General features: G+C 44.8%; 1 protein-coding gene across 4 annotated transcripts in view; it reads left to right on the forward strand.

Annotated features, from left to right (window-relative positions):
* The first annotated feature begins 1,017 nt into the window (after positions 1–1,017).
* The window catches only part of Chd7 (chromodomain helicase DNA binding protein 7), a 216,881-nt gene continuing 198,265 nt past the window's right edge, over positions 1,018–19,633 (forward strand). For 2 of the 4 annotated variants that reach the window (XM_069990780.1, XM_069990783.1), the window contains exon 1: positions 1,018–1,287. The gene's annotated coding sequence lies outside the window, so the exon portion shown is untranslated. Of the gene's footprint in view, positions 1,288–1,735; positions 1,985–18,258; positions 18,278–19,633 lie in introns of those variants that run through there. The other 2 variants (XM_069990781.1, XM_069990782.1) reach the window with 2 other exon arrangements.

Raw genomic sequence — 19,633 nt, forward strand, 5'->3', positions numbered from 1 at the left:
GGTGAACATTTATTTTGTACCGGGATGAGACATAGAATAAGATCTTATATCTAAAGCGAGAGGATCATCTACAAATGCCATATTGGCCAACGAACGAATAAAGCAATCTAGTTCAGACACGTTTAATAATGGGCACACATCCTATTTTTTTTGTTTGTTTCATAACCATTGCTCTCCCCTCCCCCCGCTTTTGGCATGGTAACAAATTCAACAAAATCAACGCCATCTAGATAAACTTTTTGATTTAGTGTTGGATCCGGCTGTCCTTTACTGAGGCGGCCCGAAAGCAGCGTGGAGAAGCAGGCGCGAATGTATCTGACATGAAATGTGTCCATTCTAAATAATTTCTTGTGGGAAAACAATTTCGGGTTGCAGGATAATTACAGACGAGACATCTAGACACCTCCTCCAGCCCCCGCCGACCCCTCCGTGTTGGAAGCCCCTGGCTGCGGCCGGGGTATCGCTGCCTCCCGGGAGCCCCTGCTTCCTGCCCCGGGGCGGCGCACCGTGACTCCGGGAAGGTGCTGCTGGGGGAAACGTGGCACCCACTCCGGTCCGCGCCCCGGGCGCCGCCGCACCAGGGCCGAGCGCTCCGAGGAGCCCAGCAAAAAGGCTGCGCAGCGGTAGCGCACTCACTGTCCCGGGGAACGGCCCGCAGCACCCGCGCCCGCCCGGGGACGGGAAGTGGCGCCCAGCCCGCCCTCTGCGGCCCGCGGCCCCGCAGCCCCGCGCCGCCCCCTTTCTCTCGGCCTCTCTCTCGGCCTCCGCCACCCCGGCCGAATTCTTGCATAAATTATGCCAGGCGCGCCTGACGTCAGGTGGCGGCGCGCGAGCGCGGGCGCGGGCGCGGCGCGGAGGGAGCCGGCCTCGGGTGCGCGCGGCACCGAAGCCCCGGGCGCGCGCGGTGAGCCGGGCGCGCGCAGGCGCTGGCGTGCTGGGGCCGCGGCGGCGGCGGCGGCGGCGACGGCGGCGGCGACGGCGGCAGCGGCGGCGGCGGCGGCGGCGGCGGCGCGGGGGTTGAGCCGTGGTGGTGCGGACGCGCTCGTGCTCGGGAACTATCGGATTAAACTTGAATCGAGTGAAATTACACAAAGGAGCGCCGCGGAGGAGGCGGCCCGGGGACCCGGAGACCCTGAAACTCGCCAGAGCCCCGTTCAACCCTCGGCTAACTCCGCACCCGTGGATTCTGCCCCCTGGCCGCGGCCGCCGAGCCAACTCCGGAGCCCGCTCTGCGTTTTGTTTTCCCCTCGGCTTCCAGACAGCGAAGGAGCCCGAGCGACCGAGCCGGTGAGCGTCTGGCGAGAGTTCACCCGGCGCCCCCGGGAGGGGCGGCGGCGGCAGGAAATCGCTCCGGGCCGGGGCCGGGGCCGCGCGAGGAGTTGGGAGCGAGGAGTTGGGCGTGTGCGGGGCGAGGGCCGAAGGCGGGCGGGGGTCGGGGCCGCCGCCGGAGCGCCGGGCCGCCCGCGCGGTGTCGCCGGTGCCGCCGCCCGCGGGGCCCGAACCCGCGCCCCGAGCGCCGCCCGGCGCCCCAACTTTTGCCTGCGTCCGCGGGACCGGCGGCGACGGGGGCGCGCGGGGCGGCCGAGGGTCACTTCCTCGCATGTAAATGGCTTTTTGTTGTGCTGCCGGCGTTGGGGGGGGACGGGGGACAGGAGGGAGCGTGTCTGCGCGCGGGGGAGCGCGAGCGCGTTTCCTCCCGCCGCCGCCGAGCACGAGTTGCCGGCTCCATTCGAGAGAAAAGGGAAGGAGGAAAAGTTGGGCTCCAACTCAAGTGCGAGCGGGCGATGGGCGCGCGGGCGCGGGGCGGCTGAGCGGCGGCGGCTGCGGCTCGGGGACGGCGGCGACCCCTGTCTCCCGCCCCCGCCCCCCGCTCCGGACCGACCACGCCGCGCTCGCCGGGAGCGGCGGCCGCACCGGCGCGAACAAAGTGCGTCCCTCCCGGGCGCGGTGGCGCCAGCCCGCGCGGGGACGGCCACCGGGCGAGGTGGGTCGGTGGTGGGGAAAGTGCGCGGGGTGCCGCGTGGGGCGGGGGCGGCGCGAACACGCGGCGCGGGGCGCGGGGGGGGGTGTCCCGAGCCCAGCCGGTGCCAACCGCGGGAGCGGAGTTGGGAGGCTGTAGCCGGGGGGCTCTCGGGGGCTCCCTGGTGCTTCCCAAGTGCGCGAGGAGGAGAAGAAAGGGAGCCGGGCCGGGACGAGCGCGAGGAGGCGCGGCGTGGAGGGGACCCCACCTTGCCGAGCTGGCCGGGCCGGTGGCGGCGGCGGCGACGGCAGCATAATAGCGACTTTAACCCCCGAACGCAACTCGGGGGCTCCGCATCCCCCACCCCCACGCCTGCCGGGGGTCAGTGCGCCGCGCGGGGCGGGGAGGGGGTTCACTAGGTGGCCCCCGAGTTGGCCTGGGTGCGCTCTGTCCCCGCAGAGAGCCGCGGCTCGGAGCGTGAACGGCGGAGGTGGCTGGAGGCCAAGCGGTCAGCGGGGAGAGGAAGGAGGGCGGCGGGGGACGCGTTGTTTGTTTGGTTCGCACCAGGGACTGGGCTCGCCGGGGACGCGGGTGCTCGGGCGGGGGCGCCGGCACCGGGTGGGCTGCTGTGCGGGGCGGGCGCCGCAGCGCCGGGCGAGCGCGGAGGTGGCGGGGGCGACCGACTCAGGCGAGAGTAGTGGGGGGGGGGGGGCGGGGAGCTGGTCAGGAGGCTCCGGGGAAGGAGCCGTCGGCCCCGAGCAGCCATCATTACCGAGCCGCCTTTCTCCGGATGGCTCTGCCTCGAGTAGCCCCGCGCCGTGGGAGCGCACCCCAAACTCCCGGCCGGTCGCCCGCTTTGTGAGCGCCCCCGTGGAGCGGGCGGCGCGGGGAGTGCTCGGGCTAGGGTAGGAAGGTTTTCCCGGAGGTCACTTTTAGAGACTGTTCACGCCTTGGTTTTAAACTAGTTTTTTTTTTTCCTCCCTCTTCTGAACAGACAATGGACAAAAGAAAAGTAGCAACCCACATGGAGAGTTTCCTTTTGAATTGCTAGAATTACACTATCCAGCTCTCCACTTGCTAAGTACACTTTTTAGTTTCCCATTGTATATTATCTAGCAATCGATTTAAATAACTTACTTAAACTGTGTCTATTCTCAGCGCTCGATTTCTGGAATACATTAAATACCTTAATTTATTTTTAAAAGATCATGTAAAGGCCCGGATTTTTATTTTCAAAAAAAATTAATTTAAGCTTTCTTTACAGTGGGTACTGCCTTTCTAAGGTTGAGTGCTATTCCCCCCACCCCCGATTCTCTTTCAGAAGTGGGGTGGGGGGGTGAGAGTACTCATCAGTAATCAGTAGAGCAAAATACCTCTTTTTATTTCCTCACAGATCCATTCTAACCATGAGGAAAGAAAATCTTAGTGACTGTGATCTTAGCAGCATGGGTGTCTGATTTATCCCGGTTATAATTACATTTAGATTGCAGTAATGTTCAAGTATTGGTGATTCCTATTTCATAAATAACTTGGGTGATTTTATGAAGTTGAATCCTTTCCCCAGCCCCCAGCGTACATCTGTCCGCAGTGTTTTTGTCTTGCTGTTGCACAACAGAAACCCTCTAGTCTTTACCCTAAAATGGCAGCTTTCATTTGACTGGGGCCCATTCATTGACGATGATAATAAAGAGGCTGAAAGCTAGATGCTTGGGGCATGGAGTAGGACTCGGTTTGCCTTTCTAGGTGATAAGTAGGAGACATTTTAAGTCTTCTACTGTGCTCAGGAAAAGTTTATTTTCCTTGAAAAACTGTATTGTAAGGAAAAAAGTTGCAAAGTAAAGTGAGAGTTTGGAAACGAAAGGGGCTTACAGGATAATTCAGGAGCTGATTTTAAAAAATCCTGTCCAATGGTGGAAATACAGCATTCTCTTTTTATTTTTTATTTCTTGGTAATCTGATTAAGGGATTTTTTTTTTGGTGAGGTTTGTAACAGGTGAATTTCCTGAGCACAACGCTAGAAATTAAAATTATTTTCTGGAACTGGGGTTTTTATTATAGTCTTTTGATATTTTCTATTTCTCCTTCAGTGCAAGTCACCAAACTGAAGTTTGAAGAATTCTATCCTTTATGCCTTCAAGATTCAAATGGTTCTAGATAAATGTATTATTTAATAGTAAAAAAGCTGGCATGTGAATTCTAAACCCTATGTATACTGCCTTAATGGAATTACTTAAAAATTGCTTCTATGTGGAAGAGAAATGTAGAATAGTTATGTAGGTGATAATTTAAAACTCAAGCATCAATTTACTCTATAAGAGAAGAAAAAGGACATACTTTTTGCTCAAGTTGAAAATATAGAAGTAAAATTTAAAATTATACAACCAAGAACTTAGGTTTTAAAATGGTAGTTTTGTGGATTCACCTGGACTTGGTGTTGGTTTTAATCACTTTCACTTACAAGAACATTTCCAGAACTTTTTCCATAATGAGTCTTTTGTTATTGAGGTAAAGTGAATAATATGAGAAGTACCTTTCTGATGCTAAATATCAAAGAATTGCTTCACACACAAGCAAAATAAATAATTAAATGCTGTTGTTTTTAAGCAGTTAGGTCATAAGAATAAGAATACTTTCATTTGTGTATCTGCCTTGTAATCCATAGGGCAATATGAGTGACAAGTTTAGTGTTGGTTGTGCTTTCAAAGCATAGATTGACCTTTTACAAACACTGGGAAATTTACTAGCCATCTATTCACCATCATTTAGTTCATTTTCACTGGCAAACCTTGGAAAGCATTCCACTTGTAAGCAGTAAGGGGTAGTCCTTTCCCTCAGGGGGTTTATCATCTATCTAGTAGGAAAGAACATTCTTCTGTCAGTCAGGTACTTGCCTCTGACTGCTATGCTAGATGAACTTTGGAGGCAGTTATCTTTCATCCTTCATTATCTGAAATACTGCCTTTTCGGTTTAGTGGCAGACACTATGGCCATCTCAAAAACATCTATAAATAAAGGCACTGTAGGAATAAAATGTTAAGGCTGAGCAGTGTGTGTGACTACAAAAAATGGCTCTTAAACTGTATCTTCTTAAGAAGATACACATTCTTAAGAATGTGATTCACTATCAGAATTCAAATGATTCCTGCATGTAAAACAAGCTAAATTCACTGAACAGATAGGGAAGAAACATTTTGGGTGATATAGGAATGATGTCAGGGACATAACGATTCAGCAACTTTAAATTGTCTTATTCACAAGACATATTTCTGTATTTTCACAGAACTACCCTGTGTGTGTGTGTGTGTGTGTGTGTGTGTGTGTGTGTGTGTGTGTGTGTGTGTGTAATTCAAATCAGAGCTAACCATTCTATCCTAACAGGTTTTTAAAGTCATTGTATTTTCTTAGTTTGGGAGATAACCTATTCTTTCTTGAGTAAATTTTGCTAGTCGTCTAAAATATTTTGACATTCAAAGATGACAAATGATGTTAATAAAAGTAATTGCAAGTAAACGATCACATATTTTTACAAAATATGGAATGATTTGTTTCAGTTTGGGTATCCTTCAGGTTATGAAGGATATCTAAATTGTACCGTTGGATGGTAATTAAAAACACTATGATTATCCTTCCATTTTATTTTAACCAGTATATTAAAATTTTACATGAGGTCACACTGGTGTGATAAAGATAATAAGTAGGCAATTCAGAAATCGTCATCATATTGTAAAATAAAAATTTATTTTTATAATCATTAGAGTCTTTAGATATTTAGAACCTGAGTACCTTAGAGCCAGTTGAACTTTCTTACTTTACAGATTAAGAAAGTGGAGGTTAAGTTAAAGCAGCTAGGTTATTGCAGAGTTCACTTTAGTCACAGTAGTCTTCCTGGTGCCTAACATGATGCCATGCAGAAGAAATACTGGGTTTGATTTATCTTTGTTGAATTGCTGCACTAGCTTTGGGAGAGAGTAGGGTTAAAAAGTACATTTTGGCTTTACAGTCTCAGCATAGGAAAATCCAGTTTTTAAGCCAATTATAATTTATTTACCTCTATTGTGTTCGATGTCCCCCCCACCATTGTCTAGAAAAATACAGAAATAATTTTTCTAATAGTTCATTTCTCTTTACTGTTTTCAGTTTAGAACTATGTATTCATTACCATGATTAGATTCCTGTACATTGTAAGTAATGTTAGGCCTCTGTAAACATGACAGTTTTCTCACAGAAGTGTTTTGTAGGGGATCTGTTTGTTTTTACTTGGAAAATTAAAGGTATTCTTTTATATTTTGATGGTACTGGGGTTTGATATCAGAGCCTCAGATTTGATAGGCGTGTACTTACCACTTGAGCCATATCCTCAGCCAAGAATATCTGTTTAAAAATAAGAACGTAGATCACTAATGAAGAAATATGACTTGGTGGAAAAGGCTGATTGGTTCTCAGACTTGTCTACTTATGCTGATGTGGAAGCAGACACTTCTTTAAGTGGCCCTTTGAGCCCCACACTATCTGTGTAGGTGGCAGGCAGGCTTGGATCTCCTGGCTAATGAATCTGGACTCTCATTAATTTTCCTGTTTCAGTTATTTGTTGGGTACCTGCACCTGAAAGATGCAGTGATACAAATTGGGAATGCAATGGTGACCTGAGAAGACTTGCTAGGCCTACAAACAGAACAACAACAAACGGCTACAAGACTATGAGTGCTGTACAGTAAATACTGGGAAGAGTGAGAACTTATGATTTTGAGCTTCAACTAGTTGTGTAGAAGTTATAACCCCCTAGGAAGTGGTTTTAGCACCACAGCAGAATAAAGCGGGCATTTCAGGCACTGCCAACTGACCTGGGGAAGGCTTCATGTTTGTGGTCTTCACAGAGCTTCAAGATGAAACTCAAGCAGCAGGCAGTATCAGCTTGGGTAGGATTCTATGCAATTTGGAGTTTTGAAGAAAGCAGTCGGAGCCATGGAAGAGCTTATAATTGAGCAATTTTGGCGTGATAAGTGTTTTGAAGATGAGTTGGTGGCTGTGGACAATATTTTGCCTACTTTTGTTGTGATTAATGTAATGAAGGAATATAAAATATTTTGACTAGATTGATGTTTGTAGAGATGGAGGGGATGGCACAAGAAATGGCCAATTTAAGAACTACTTAGGAGTTTCATGAATGGAATTTGAGGATGGGTGGAAAAGTCTCTAGGATATGGATTTCTAGTACATTGCTGCTTGGCTGGCTAGTGATGCTATTCATGGAAACATAGGGCCCCTGACAAGGATCACTTTTGAGGAAGAAGATCATGAGTTCTTAGAACATGACTGAGAGTCATTGATACTGATAATGGATCATGATAACATTGTTAAAGGTCCTATTATATTGCTAGTGGCATTTCCAGTGTTCCAAAAATAATTTTCTGGTTTTATCCCCCAAATGTTACTGTATGGTGAGCCCACCAGGGAGTGTTTGGTTTGCTTAGGGAAATGGGAAAGGGGAGGGAACCATAGTTACTTGGCTACAGTGTGGCACTTTGTAGTAGTTCTCTCACCATAGACATAGCAGGGAAGCCTGTGGTAATCAGAAGTGCACATTTATTCTTTTGTGTTGTCTTCTCTGCAGGCTGCTTTCTGTACTAGTTACATATTCATCCCCAACCAGGTCCTTGGGCTGTGGGGGGGGGTGGGTGGGGGGGAGGAAATTACTGGTGGATGCCATGCTGGTAGGACTGGTCTTCTCACAGAGAGGGGGTTAATTGTGTTAGATAGTTGCAGTTCTCCATAGGTGTGGTAGAAATGAATACCATATTTAAACAGTTGTGGAGGAAATAACAGCCTTGGTCAAGATACTGCCTTCATTTTTAGAGATATATTAGCCCATTTAATATGTACATTGTTTTCAAAAACTACTTTGTTTATTATAAAAAGTAGATTATATGGCATGACTACTGGTGGCAAATGAGATTGACACATCCAGCAAAGCTTCTGAGCTGTAGATTTTAATATTTTAGGAAACATTATAAATTTTCTGAGCATTATCCTTGAAACAGATTTTTATTGATGTTGGTTTTTTTAAGTGCTTGGCAGAAATGAGTTTTTTGTTTTTTTGTTTTTTGTCTGTTGTGGGGCCTGAACTCTGCCTTGGTGCTGTTCCTCAGCTCTTCAGCCCAAGGCTAGCGCTCTACCACTTGAGCCACAGCGCCACTTCTGGTTTTCTGGTGGTTTATTGGAGATAAGAATCTCAACGGATTTTCCTGCCCAGGCTGGCTTTGAACCAAAATCCTCAGATCTCAGCCTCTCCTGAGTAGCTAGGATTACAGGTATGGGCCAATGGCCCTTGGCTCTGTGTTGTTTTTTAGCGGAGGCATAAAAGAGTTGTTTAAAAAAGAGGACCCGTGTCCTCTTCTGACTTCAGCAGAGGAAGTCATGTGGTAGATTTGAATTTTTCACCAGGTATTTATTTCATTAATACTGCAAGTAACCCATGCTTCCATTCCCAGCTTCTGTGTAGTGAAAGGTGGGAAATAGACAAGTATTAGAATTGATAGGGTAACTGCTCTCCCAGGTTCCTCAGGTGGAAATAGTCACAGATTTCCACACAGGATGCTGCTAATAAGCAGTGTGTAAAACCCTGGTAATGGACTTTCCTCATGGTTCTACAGATTTGGGGGACTACTTTGACCTTGCAGAATATGGGTGGGAAATTCTGCAGGCCACATAAAGTCCATAAAAATCATGATGGGATAGATAGGTATGCTTCTCCAGTGAATCTCTTGGCTGCTCATGGCCATCTTCCTTTATTGGTAATTTTGTATGGCTTTGAAATTATGTTATAAGTATCCAAATGGCTTTTGGCAGAAAAGCATTTTCCCACCCCTGCTTTAGAGAGTATACTTTATTCTCTGTTCATCTTTTTGAAAAAAGCATAAACATTTTAGAAATCTGTTCTGTTGATATAGAAAACATAATTATGGGTGTACATAATATTTCAACATACCTAAAAACCATTAGACATCTTTAACATAATACTGGGCATGTAAATAGTAAGAAGACCTTTGAAGAATTACAAGTATGCTTACGTTTCCAAGACAGTGTCTGCCAGTGCACTAAGTGAATAATAGTCAGCTTGAACGTAGTGAAAACTGTGCTTTAGATTGTGATGTATTTTAAAGTTTGTGACTTAGCAATTACTTTATTTACAGGCAGGCCTGGCATGGTACCAAAACTGTTAACTCTAGATGCTTAGAGTATACTTTCTTGGAAGTCTTTATATTCTTGGGTACTTGACCTTGTTTGTAGTTGCGCTTGAAATTTTGCTTTGACCAAATTCAAGTTTGATAACTTTTTTTCATGGAGTAGGAAGTGTATTTTATGTTTTAGTTTGATAATTTTTGTCAGAAACATCTCCTATACTCATCCTGAGAATTTCAAAATCTTGATTAAATTAAGGGACAGCACCCTCCCTCAAAAAAAGTGTGTTTGGGTAATGAAGAATAAACAAAGCAACTTTAAATATATTGGTAATATCTGGGTGTGGGTAGCTCAGGCCTGTAATTTTAGTTACTTAGTAGGAGAGTTAGATCTCAGGATCAAGGTTTAAAGTCAGCTCAGGAAGAAAAGCCTGTGTTACTCTTTACTCTCTAATTAGCCACCAAAAGTTCAGAAGTGGACGTGTGGCTCAAGTGGTAGAGCACCATACTTGATTGAAAAAGCTAAGGGACAACACCCAAGTTCACAATTCAAGCCTCTATTTTGGCACCAAAAAACAACAAAACCAAACCAAACTAAACCCTGATTTTTATAATTACAATGTTGAGCTAGGTATTATGTTGAGTGCTTTTTGTTTTGCTTTGTTTTAGTGATGGGGGTTGAAACTAGGGCCGCATACATGCTAAACATGGGCTCTGCCATTAATGCTCACCCTAGCCATTTTTTTTTTTTTTGGTCAGCCGTGGGGCTTGAACTCTGGGCCTGGGCGCTGTCCCTCAGCTCTTCAGCTCAAGGCGAGCGTTCTACCACTTGAGCTACAGCGCCACTTCCGGTTTTCTGGTGGTTTATTGGAGATAGGAGTCTCACGGTCTCTCCTGCCCTGGCTGGCTTTGAACCGCGATCCTCAGATCTCAGCCTCCTGAGTAGCTAGGATTACAGGCGTGAGCCACCAGCGCCCGGCACCCTAGCCATTTTTAATATGCTATCTTACTGGGTATTGTTATTTCCGTTTTATTGATGAAGAGTCAGAAGAATTAGAAGTTAAATTACTGAACACTACGAATAGGTAGTTGAGGAATTTGAATCCAGATGGCTAGACTGTAGAGTCTTCATGTGTAACCCCTTTGCCGATGTTGCCACCCAAACCAGCTTGAAGCTTATCAAGTAAGCAAAGATAGTTTAAAAATACAGCAACACATAGTAATCATATAGCATACTTTCTGCTGCATCCTATCAACCCAAGTTTTTACTTCTGTCCACATTGCCACTATTTATGCTTCCTGTGTTTGTGGGTTTCTTGGGATATCTTGGCATTTAAAATGACAGTGTCTGTGTCTTTCATCCCTAAGACCTTCCTCTTCTATGGGGCTGAGGAGAACAGTTGGTCTTGTGGGGGTGAGAATTTCAGCTCTTAGATCAGCAAGACCAGGAGATGTATCACAAAAATGGTGATAATACAACCCATCTACCCAAGGATATGGTGAAGATTAACTGTTACAGTGTACCGGAAGGATTTGGTAGAGCATATGGCATATTTATTGAGGAGTTACTATTTTTATTAGCTGACTTTTAATCATCGAACTTATCAAACCATGTGTCTTGATTTTGATATTAATTTAAAAGTTTCCCAAACTGTCATTCTGAATTATGACTGAACAAGAATACATGCTGATTTTCTACAGTTCTGTTTTCCTCAGTGCTAGACATTTGAAACATAATATTTACATATGCATTTGTCCAGTAGGATGGACAGATGCTCTTTATTCTGTTTTTGATAACAGAGGTGACTTAGATGTCATTGGTCCTTAAAATGACAATGATAGAGAAGTTCTTCTGATCTATCAGTAAAATTATTCTCTGGACTTGAGTTATGGCTGATTTCTAGAGAATTCATCATTCTTCTTTTACCCCAAACTTCAATTCTGCCAGTAGGAGGAAATAGATCAGTGGCACAGGCATAGTCAGTCAGTTTTTGAATCCAGCAGAGACCACAGTATAGTCTCAAGATCTGTGAGAACTTCAGGTCCTCAAGTCTCAGGACACTTGAGTCAGCCTCATTTCTCAGCTTCTGTTAACTGGAAGGAAGAGACAAGCTGGGGCTAATCCTAAAGGAAGTTTAGCATCGGAGTAGCAGCTAGAGAGAGAGAAGGTTTCCATCCTCAGGAAAGAAGGAGAAGATAGTGGGGTAACTTCCTGAGAATCCCTCTGTGCTCCAAAGATACATCAGAAGCTGAAGAGGTGGAGCACAATTTTCCATCTTATTTTTCATTTAAAAGTGACTTAAGGGAGTTACAATATACATATATATTTGTGCTATTCTTCCACCTTTACTGTATCAAAATAAAAATATATATATATATATTTTTTTGTCGGTCATGGGGCTTGAACTCCAGGCCTGGGCGCTGTCCCTCAGCTCTTCAGCTCAAGGCGAGCGCTCTACCACTTGAGCTACAGCGCCACTTCCGGTTTTCTGGTGGTTTATTGGAGATAGGAGTCTCATGGTCTCTCCTGCCCGGGCTGGCTTTGAACCGCGATCCTCAGATCTCAGCCTCCTGAGTAGCTAGGATTACAGGCGTGAGCCACCAGCGCCCGGCCAAAATAAAAATATTTTAAAAGAGAATAAAGACATGAAGGGATTGATTTGAATAGTTGGCGTTTATGGAAATTGGACTTTGTTCGAGTTAGCATTTTGCTAATCTGTTTACACAGACTGTTTTCACTGAATCTTGAAGCAGGATTAGTCAAAATGCTGAGGTAGGAATGATAATTGCTATTCTACCATTGATAAAGTTTTGGACATTGTTTAATGAATTTGCCTAGCATCAAAATTTTTAATGGTGCAGTTGACTTAAATTAGGACAGATATATTAAAAATCTTGTAGCATTAACTGCTCTGTAGAAATTGCTTTGAGTGGTTCCATTAAAATAATGTAGTTCTTAGAAAGGTAGCAAGAACCTAGATTGAGATCTTACAAACCTGTGTTTTCTAGGACAGCTCCTGGAGAGAAATTGAGAGGCTGAAGGTTGTCTATTAATGGATTATAGTCCACGAGGCCCCCTTTCCTCAGATGCTGTATCTTATCAGTCACAAACACTTTTAACCTAAAAAGACACATGCTCATTGCAAAACTTACTAGTATGCCAACTCTTTTTCCATTGATCATTCCAAGACACAGCCTCACATTAAAAAGTATTTAGCCTACTGCAAAATCAGTTTTCTCAAAGTATTTCCTCGGGATTTTTCTAAGACATGATTTGCTTGTAGCATCTTTTCTTCCTGCATAAGATTAGAGTTGCCCTGGATGCTACTTAGTCTCCCAGTTACAGCTTTCTTTTCTTCCCTTTAACTTTGTCAATATACAGGCTCCTTGAAATACTTGCAAACTGCTTCTGCTAACACAGAAGACAACAAGCCATAATTTCGAATAATAAATCAGACAGCCATGTGCCGTATTGTCATTGCCATATTGTCATCTGACAATATTCTGTCAGTGAATGGCTGCATGTATGGTGGTCTCAAGAGTTTATTTCCTAGTGATGTCATAGCCTTCCTTCAGTAGGGATACTCTAGGCTGCTTGCACAATGATAACATCAAATGATGAAGCAGTCCTTAGTAAACATCTCTGTCATTAAGTGACATATGACTGTACTAGTAGGTATAGATAGAATTCCAGTGTGTGAGTCAGTAGACATACATGTTATGGGTGTGGGTGTCAGTTTCTTTGCCAGTGGTTTTCCTTTTTTTACCCCAAAGTGATAAAATATCAAGTTCCATCATGATGTTTCTGGGTTTTGTACACATACTTGTTTTTCTTTCACAATTGAATAATCATTGATGACTTCAGTACATTGAGCTTCTACTTAAAACATTAGTTTTATTTTCCATACACTTAAACATTTAACTTTGCCTCATTTGCGTGTTTTTCAGAGTTACATTTTTCACCCCCAAAATCGTTAAAGCCATCCATTTTCCCATTTACCGAAAAACTAACTGGTGTATGAAACAAGCCTCATTTATAAGGAACACTGGTCATTCTGGGATGCCAAGATCCATACCATTTAGGTGCTAGGGTCCAGCAAGAAAAGGAAAATCTGTCTTACACGCTGTCAGATTGGACAGTTGTACAAAATAAGTAATTTCCTGAAATTGTTGAGCACACAGGTGATGACAAATAGTTGAATTGCTGTCTGGCAGGACATACTACAGTTTTACAACAGGGATATTTGCATGTTAGCTATGGTCTGTTGTCTCTGTCAGTGTGGTGAAAGAAAGGTGAATAGACAGTCCATGGAGCAACTCAAGAGACTCAGACTTGTTACTGGCAGAGTGATTGATGGTTGAAAGCTGCTGGTCATTCTACACATCTCAGGATTTTCCAACCTGGAAATGCTCACCCATTGGCATTCATTATCTTTTATGGATCATTACACAATACTTACACTAATACTAATAGCGTGAGTAGGCAAACCTGTATAAAATGACATTCTTCAAAAGAGTGCTTGTAGCTGAGCAGGGTGACTTCAGCCAGTAAGCCTTGTTAATCAGAAGGCTGAGATCTGGGGCATCACAGTTTGAGGCCAGCCTGGGCAGAAAAGCTTGCTACTCTCCATCTTCAGAATATCCAACAAAGAGCCATCTCTAGTGGCTCACGCCTTTAATCTTAGCTACTCAGGAGGCTGAGCTCTGAGGATCACGGTTCAAAGCCAGCCCAGGCAGGAAAGGCCATGAGACTCTTTATCTCCAATAAACCACTCAGAAAACCAGAAGTGGCACTGTGGCTCAAGTGGTAGAGTGCTCGTCTTGAGCTGAAGAGCTGAGGGACAGCATCCAGGTCCAGAGTTCAAGCCCCAAGACCGACAAAAAAACCCCAAAGAACAACATAAAGAAGGGCTTGGAGGTATGCCTCAAATGGTAGAGTGCCAACCTAGCAGGTGTGAGACCTAGAGTTCAAACCCAGTACTGTCCAAAAAGGAGAGAGAGATTGATTGATTGTGTTTAGGCTATCTGTTGAAACTAATCTGTTGGGACTTGAATTCTGGGCTTCTAGCTCTTGGTTCTTTTGCTCATGGCTGGCTCTCTACAACTTGAGCCATACCTCCACATGTAGCTGTTTTCTTTTTTCTTTTTTGGTGCTGGTTAGTTGGAGATAAGAGTTTCTTAGATTTGTCTGCCTGGGATGTCTTTGAACCTCAATCCTTAGATCTCAGCCTCCTGAGTAGCTAGTATTATAGATGTGAGCCACTGGTGCCCAGCTAAAATTGGTCTTCTTATTCAGGGTACCAAAGCAGGAAGTCATATCCTTATATTAAATTTGCTAGTGCATGTCTTAATAAAAATGAAGAGTCCTCAGCCACAGTCAGTTTATTGAATTAAAATTTCCATGGGTAGCCAATAGTGTGGAATTTTATCTATGCATTTCCATATACTAAGGATTTTAAGATGCCATAAGTTCAGAACAATGGTATAAAATGAAAATGTTTTAGAAATATAAAAGATTTAGAAAATGATAATTCTTTTTTTTTTTTTTTTTTTGGTCAGTAATGGGGCTTGAACTCTGGGCCTGGGTGCTGTCTCTCAGCTCTTCAGTGTAAGGCTAGTGCTCTGCCACTTGAGCCACAGCACCACTTCCGGTTTTCTGGTGGTTAATTGGAGATAAGAGTCTCACAGACTTTCTTGCCCGGGCTGGCTCTGAACCATGATTCTCAGATCTCAGTCTCCTGAGTAGCTAGGATTACAGGTGTGAGCTACCGGCACCCGGCTAGAAAATGATAATTCTTACAACACACTTTGAAAAGTTACAGGTAATGTTACTCTATGTATGTGGGTCAATTGTAGCTATTCTTTGGCACATCAATTAATATACAATGGAAAGGTAGACAATGGGGTTAAGGGTTCAAAACCTGGAGTTGGAGGTATGACTGAAGTGGTAAAGTTCCAGCCAATGAGCAAGTATCACATAGAGAATTTGAGTCCTGGTTTTAGACAAAACAAAAACAAAAACCCCACAAAAAAAACCCAGAGGGCTGGGAAAGTGGCTCAGTGGCAGAGCGCTTGCCTTGCATGCTCAAGGCCCTGGATTCAATTCCTCAGCACCACATAAGCAAAAAGAAAAAAGCCGGAAGTGGCGCTGTGGCTCAAGTGGTAGAGTGCTAGCCTTGAGCTGAAGAGCTGAGGGACAGCTCCCAGGCTCAGAGTTCAGGCCCCATGACCGGACCCAAAAAAAACACAAAAAACCCAAAAAACAAGGTTCACAACCATAGTCATGCCGGGTGCCGGTGGCTCATGCCTGTAATCCTAGCTACTCAGGAGGCTGAGATATGAGGATCGAGGTTCAAAGCCAGCCTGGGCAGGGAAGTCCGTGAGACTCTTATCTCCAATTCCACTAGAAAACCAGAAGTGGCGCTGTAGCTCAAGTGGTAGAGTGCTTGCCTTAAGGGATTGTGCCCAAGCCCAGAGTTCAAGCCCCACGACCGACAAAAAACAAACAAAACAAAAACAAAAAAACCATAGTGATTTTTTTTTCCCTCTAGAACCTAGAGAACTCAGAGCTTCTAGAACTCAGAGCCTCACACTTGGTAGGCTTGCTTGGTAGGCTGGTGCTCTATCATTTGAGCTATGCCCCTAACCCTGCATTTATTGGTTATGTTGGAAATGGAATTTAATATACTTTTCTTTCCAGACTGGCTCCAAACCTTGATCATCTGGATCTCAGCCTCCTGAGTAGTTAGGATTATAGGCTTGAGCCACTGGCACCTGGCTGAAACCAGAGTCTTCAAGAATGGAAATGGAAATGAGATTGCTTTGCATCTTATTTGTTCAGTTTTATTTCATTTCTGCCACAGAGTAATTAAAATCATGTTTCATGGGTCACTGTGATTGTATTATATGGTATCCAATGAGAATAGACTTGAATAGCAGTAACTGTTGTGTGTTATTTCCAAGAGTATGTAATACACCCAGACCTCTCCTGGAAACTGTGCTCCCCATCCTGGCTGTCTAGCAGGCAGCTGTTGGGCTGAGAAGATTGCCACATACTGAGTGCTGCCATCCTGCTGTCTCCCTGACACTGAGCAGCTGATCCAGCATAGGCTGACACCACTACTGGTACCTGAACAGACAGGAACCGGTGTTGACCTGTATTTGAGGGAACCACCTTTGCTTCCATTCTTCTCATCCAAGGAAGGAGTTTCCTTGCCTGGAACTTGTCAAACATACCGTACCACTGTGGAGTTCCTCTGCAGGGCCCAAGCTTCTGCTGCTCAGCCTCCTGCAGGCCCACAGACAGGGGGCTGTTTCCAGCTCTGCTCCTCAGGGCAGGGCTTGTGGGGCAGCCTCCTTGGGTGAGGTCTCCCATCTTAGGTTATGAGAAATGGAAATGGCCTCCTTAGTGACAGGTGCCAGCTGTTGCTTTATCCTCTCCTGGCTGGTTCAGCATGTGGGTGGGGAAGAGAAGACGAGTTATTGTGGCCCTATTACCACATTCCTGGCATCATATTAGAACATTGTTATCATTAAATATTTGTGGGAGACTGTGGGTTAATCCAGTGCTATGGCAGGTTACCACAATAGTGTTCATATTGTGACACTGTGTCACAGGGAAAACTATTGGTTCACACCTGAAGTTCTGGGAAGGAGCTATGTGCTAAAGTAGGCTTGCTAAGGAACTGTGTTGCAGAGGTGGGCCATTTGATCACTGATAACCTACATCAGGACAGATGCCTGCCTTTTGAGCGGAATTTCAGGATTGGGCCTATCCAAATTCATCTAAGTTTACACTTTTATAGTGTCTTGATTTTGTTGTTGCATAAGAAAGACTTTAATGAAATGCAAAGAAGAGAATTTTGTGATTTCAGACCTTCCATCTCTAAGGAACAAAGGAAAGTTTCTGTGTGAGGCTTATAACAGAATCTCTTTGGAGTTGGTCACTACTGTGGAGGCTGAGATCTGAGGATGGTAGTCAAAACCAGCCTGGGCAGAGAAGTCCTTGAGACACTTACCTCCAATTAACCACCAAAAAGCCAGAAGAGCTACTGTGGCTCAAGAGATTGAGTGCTAGCCTTGAGCAACAAGATCAGGGACAGTGCCCAGGCCCTGAGTTCATGTTCCAACAAGAGCGAACGTGTGTGTGTGTGTGTGTGTGTGTGTGTGTGTGTGTGTGTGTGTGTGTGTGTGTGTGTGTGTGTGTGTTTTGTGTGTGTACACGCATGTGTGTGCACACACACAATAATTTTTAGAAGCATGGGTCCCCCTTGTGAGAAGTTACTTTATTATTTTTATAAATGTAAGAATTACACTGTGCAGCCTTTTAGGATGTTCTATCTTTTTGATGTAACTTCACTATTAAAGGTATGCTGATGTCTGGGTGATACTAAAATGTCACTGCTAGCTCAGATGTACAGATGAATACAGGACCATGTGGAACACTACTGCACAGAGTGTAAACCAAGTATTAAAGTATGGGAGTGTGTGGTAGTAGCAGGGGGAAATGATTAGGATGGTTTGACTTGAACAACAGTGTGAACAGAATCATGGAAAAGCCATCTATCCTTTGGTAAGGAGGGGCCTTTGGTACCCAGTACTCTCTCCCAGAAGATAGCTTGACAATAGCTGTGGCCCTCTGGAGATGAACCTGCGTCTTCCTCCTTTCAGCTTTCAGTTCAGGTAATCAGCTTCCCAGGGCTGAGGGAGGAATGGGAAGAACGGGGTTGGCAGGGGATATGGACAACATGGGGTATAGGTAGGGAGAGGTTAGGCTATGGTGGAATTGGAAGTTCAGGCTGGGTGAGATCCTGACTTATAAGGTTACGTGATGGAAATGGAGATGAAAGGTTAAGTTTGGCAACATGTGATGGATTGCAGTAGAAGAGAGACTAGAGGCAAAAAGTCAGAGGCTGTTGAAATAGCACAGCCAGGAGGTAGTGGAGTTTTGGTGAGGCAGAACTCAGCCTCCTGAGTAGCCAGGATTACTGGCCTGAGCCACCAGCACCTGGCCACGAGGTAGGCTCGTCACTCTGGGGACCTGGCCTGGTTTGGAATGAAGAATGACTTGTCAACATATTTTGTGAGAGAACGCAGCCCAGACGAGTTGCAGCTCAATGGGAAAGCAGAAGGGGCATCGGTAAGCAATGTATAGAAGGAAAATTTAATTATTAATAGAGGTGCTGGCAAATTATGGGAGTAATACAAGAACATATATTAAAATGCAGCAATTTCCCTCCTCCCTCTTACCAAATTGTGAAGGTTAAAAAATATTCTTCATACAGCTGGACTACAAGACCTTTACCCTCATTGTTGCCTGAGGTTTAAAAAGAACAAACATTTTGGAAAGACAGTATTTATAAGGATCTTTATAAATGGTGATTAATTAGCATGTGTTAGTCCTCTATCACAGAGAACAGTCAAAACAGTCAATAGGCTATCAGCTGTTACAAGTAAGAAGTTGGAGTGTTTTGTTCTGACAATGAAAGATGGAGAATAGCTGTTAAAAAAAAACCCAGTACTTAAGAGAATAGGAAAAGATGAATCACTTCACAAAATGGCTTAAAGCTCAGGGACAAGGGGGAGCACTTGCCTAGTATGCACAGACCCTAGATTCAATCCCTGGTATTATCCTTCCCCCTAAAAATGTTAATTTTAGGGATTGGCAGTTTCACTTAGTTAAAAGCTGATTCCAAAGTTAATGAGATCTGATTTGAATCCCTACCCAACCACTTACTAGCTATGACTTAGACAAGTATTAGCTCTGATGATCAAAGATAAGTCATAGTAATTCAGCTAGACTTCAGTTTCTTTTCTTTTTCTTTCCTTTCTTCATCTCCCTCCCTCCCTCCCTCCCTCCCTCCCTCCCTCCCTCCCTCCCTCTCCCCTCACGTTCTCTTCCCCCCACCTCTCTCTTTCCCTCTTTCCCTCTTTCCCCCTCTCTTCCTCTCTCCTTTTCTCCCTTTATCCTTTCCCCCCTTCCCTGCTGGGGTTTGAACTTAACTTGGAGGTGTGCATTGTATCCCTGAGCCAAACCACTACCACTTTTTATCTTTATTTTTATTTTTGGTCCTGGTTATATAGAAATAGGGTCTTTCTGCTCAGATATATGTGTGGCAAGATCCTATTTTCTGCCTCCCACCATAGCTGAGATGACAGTGTGCTCTACCACGCTCAGCTTCTTCTACTGTGATGAGTCTTGTGAACTTTTCTAGGCTGATCTGGAAGTCTGAACCTCTTGAACTCAGCCTCCCAAATAGGTAGGATTACCCACAAGAGCCACTAGAGCCTGGTGGTCTCAATTTCTCATTGTAATGGCAATGTGGATTCATGCAATAACAAAACTGAAATAATCATTGTTGCATTATTGGCACTCAATGTTAGATTGCAGGTGGTTTTTAATTTATTTTTAGTTTTTCAGTCATGGGGTTGGGAGCTGTCTCTGAGCTCCTTTTGCTCAGTGCTCAAGTTCTACTATTTTGAGCCATAGCTCCAC

This window comes from Dipodomys merriami, unplaced genomic scaffold (genome assembly GCF_024711535.1).
Source record: "Dipodomys merriami isolate MVZ:Mamm:240054 unplaced genomic scaffold, mDipMer1.0.p SCAF_4, whole genome shotgun sequence".
In the NCBI taxonomy this organism is placed as follows: Eukaryota; Metazoa; Chordata; class Mammalia; order Rodentia; family Heteromyidae; genus Dipodomys; species Dipodomys merriami.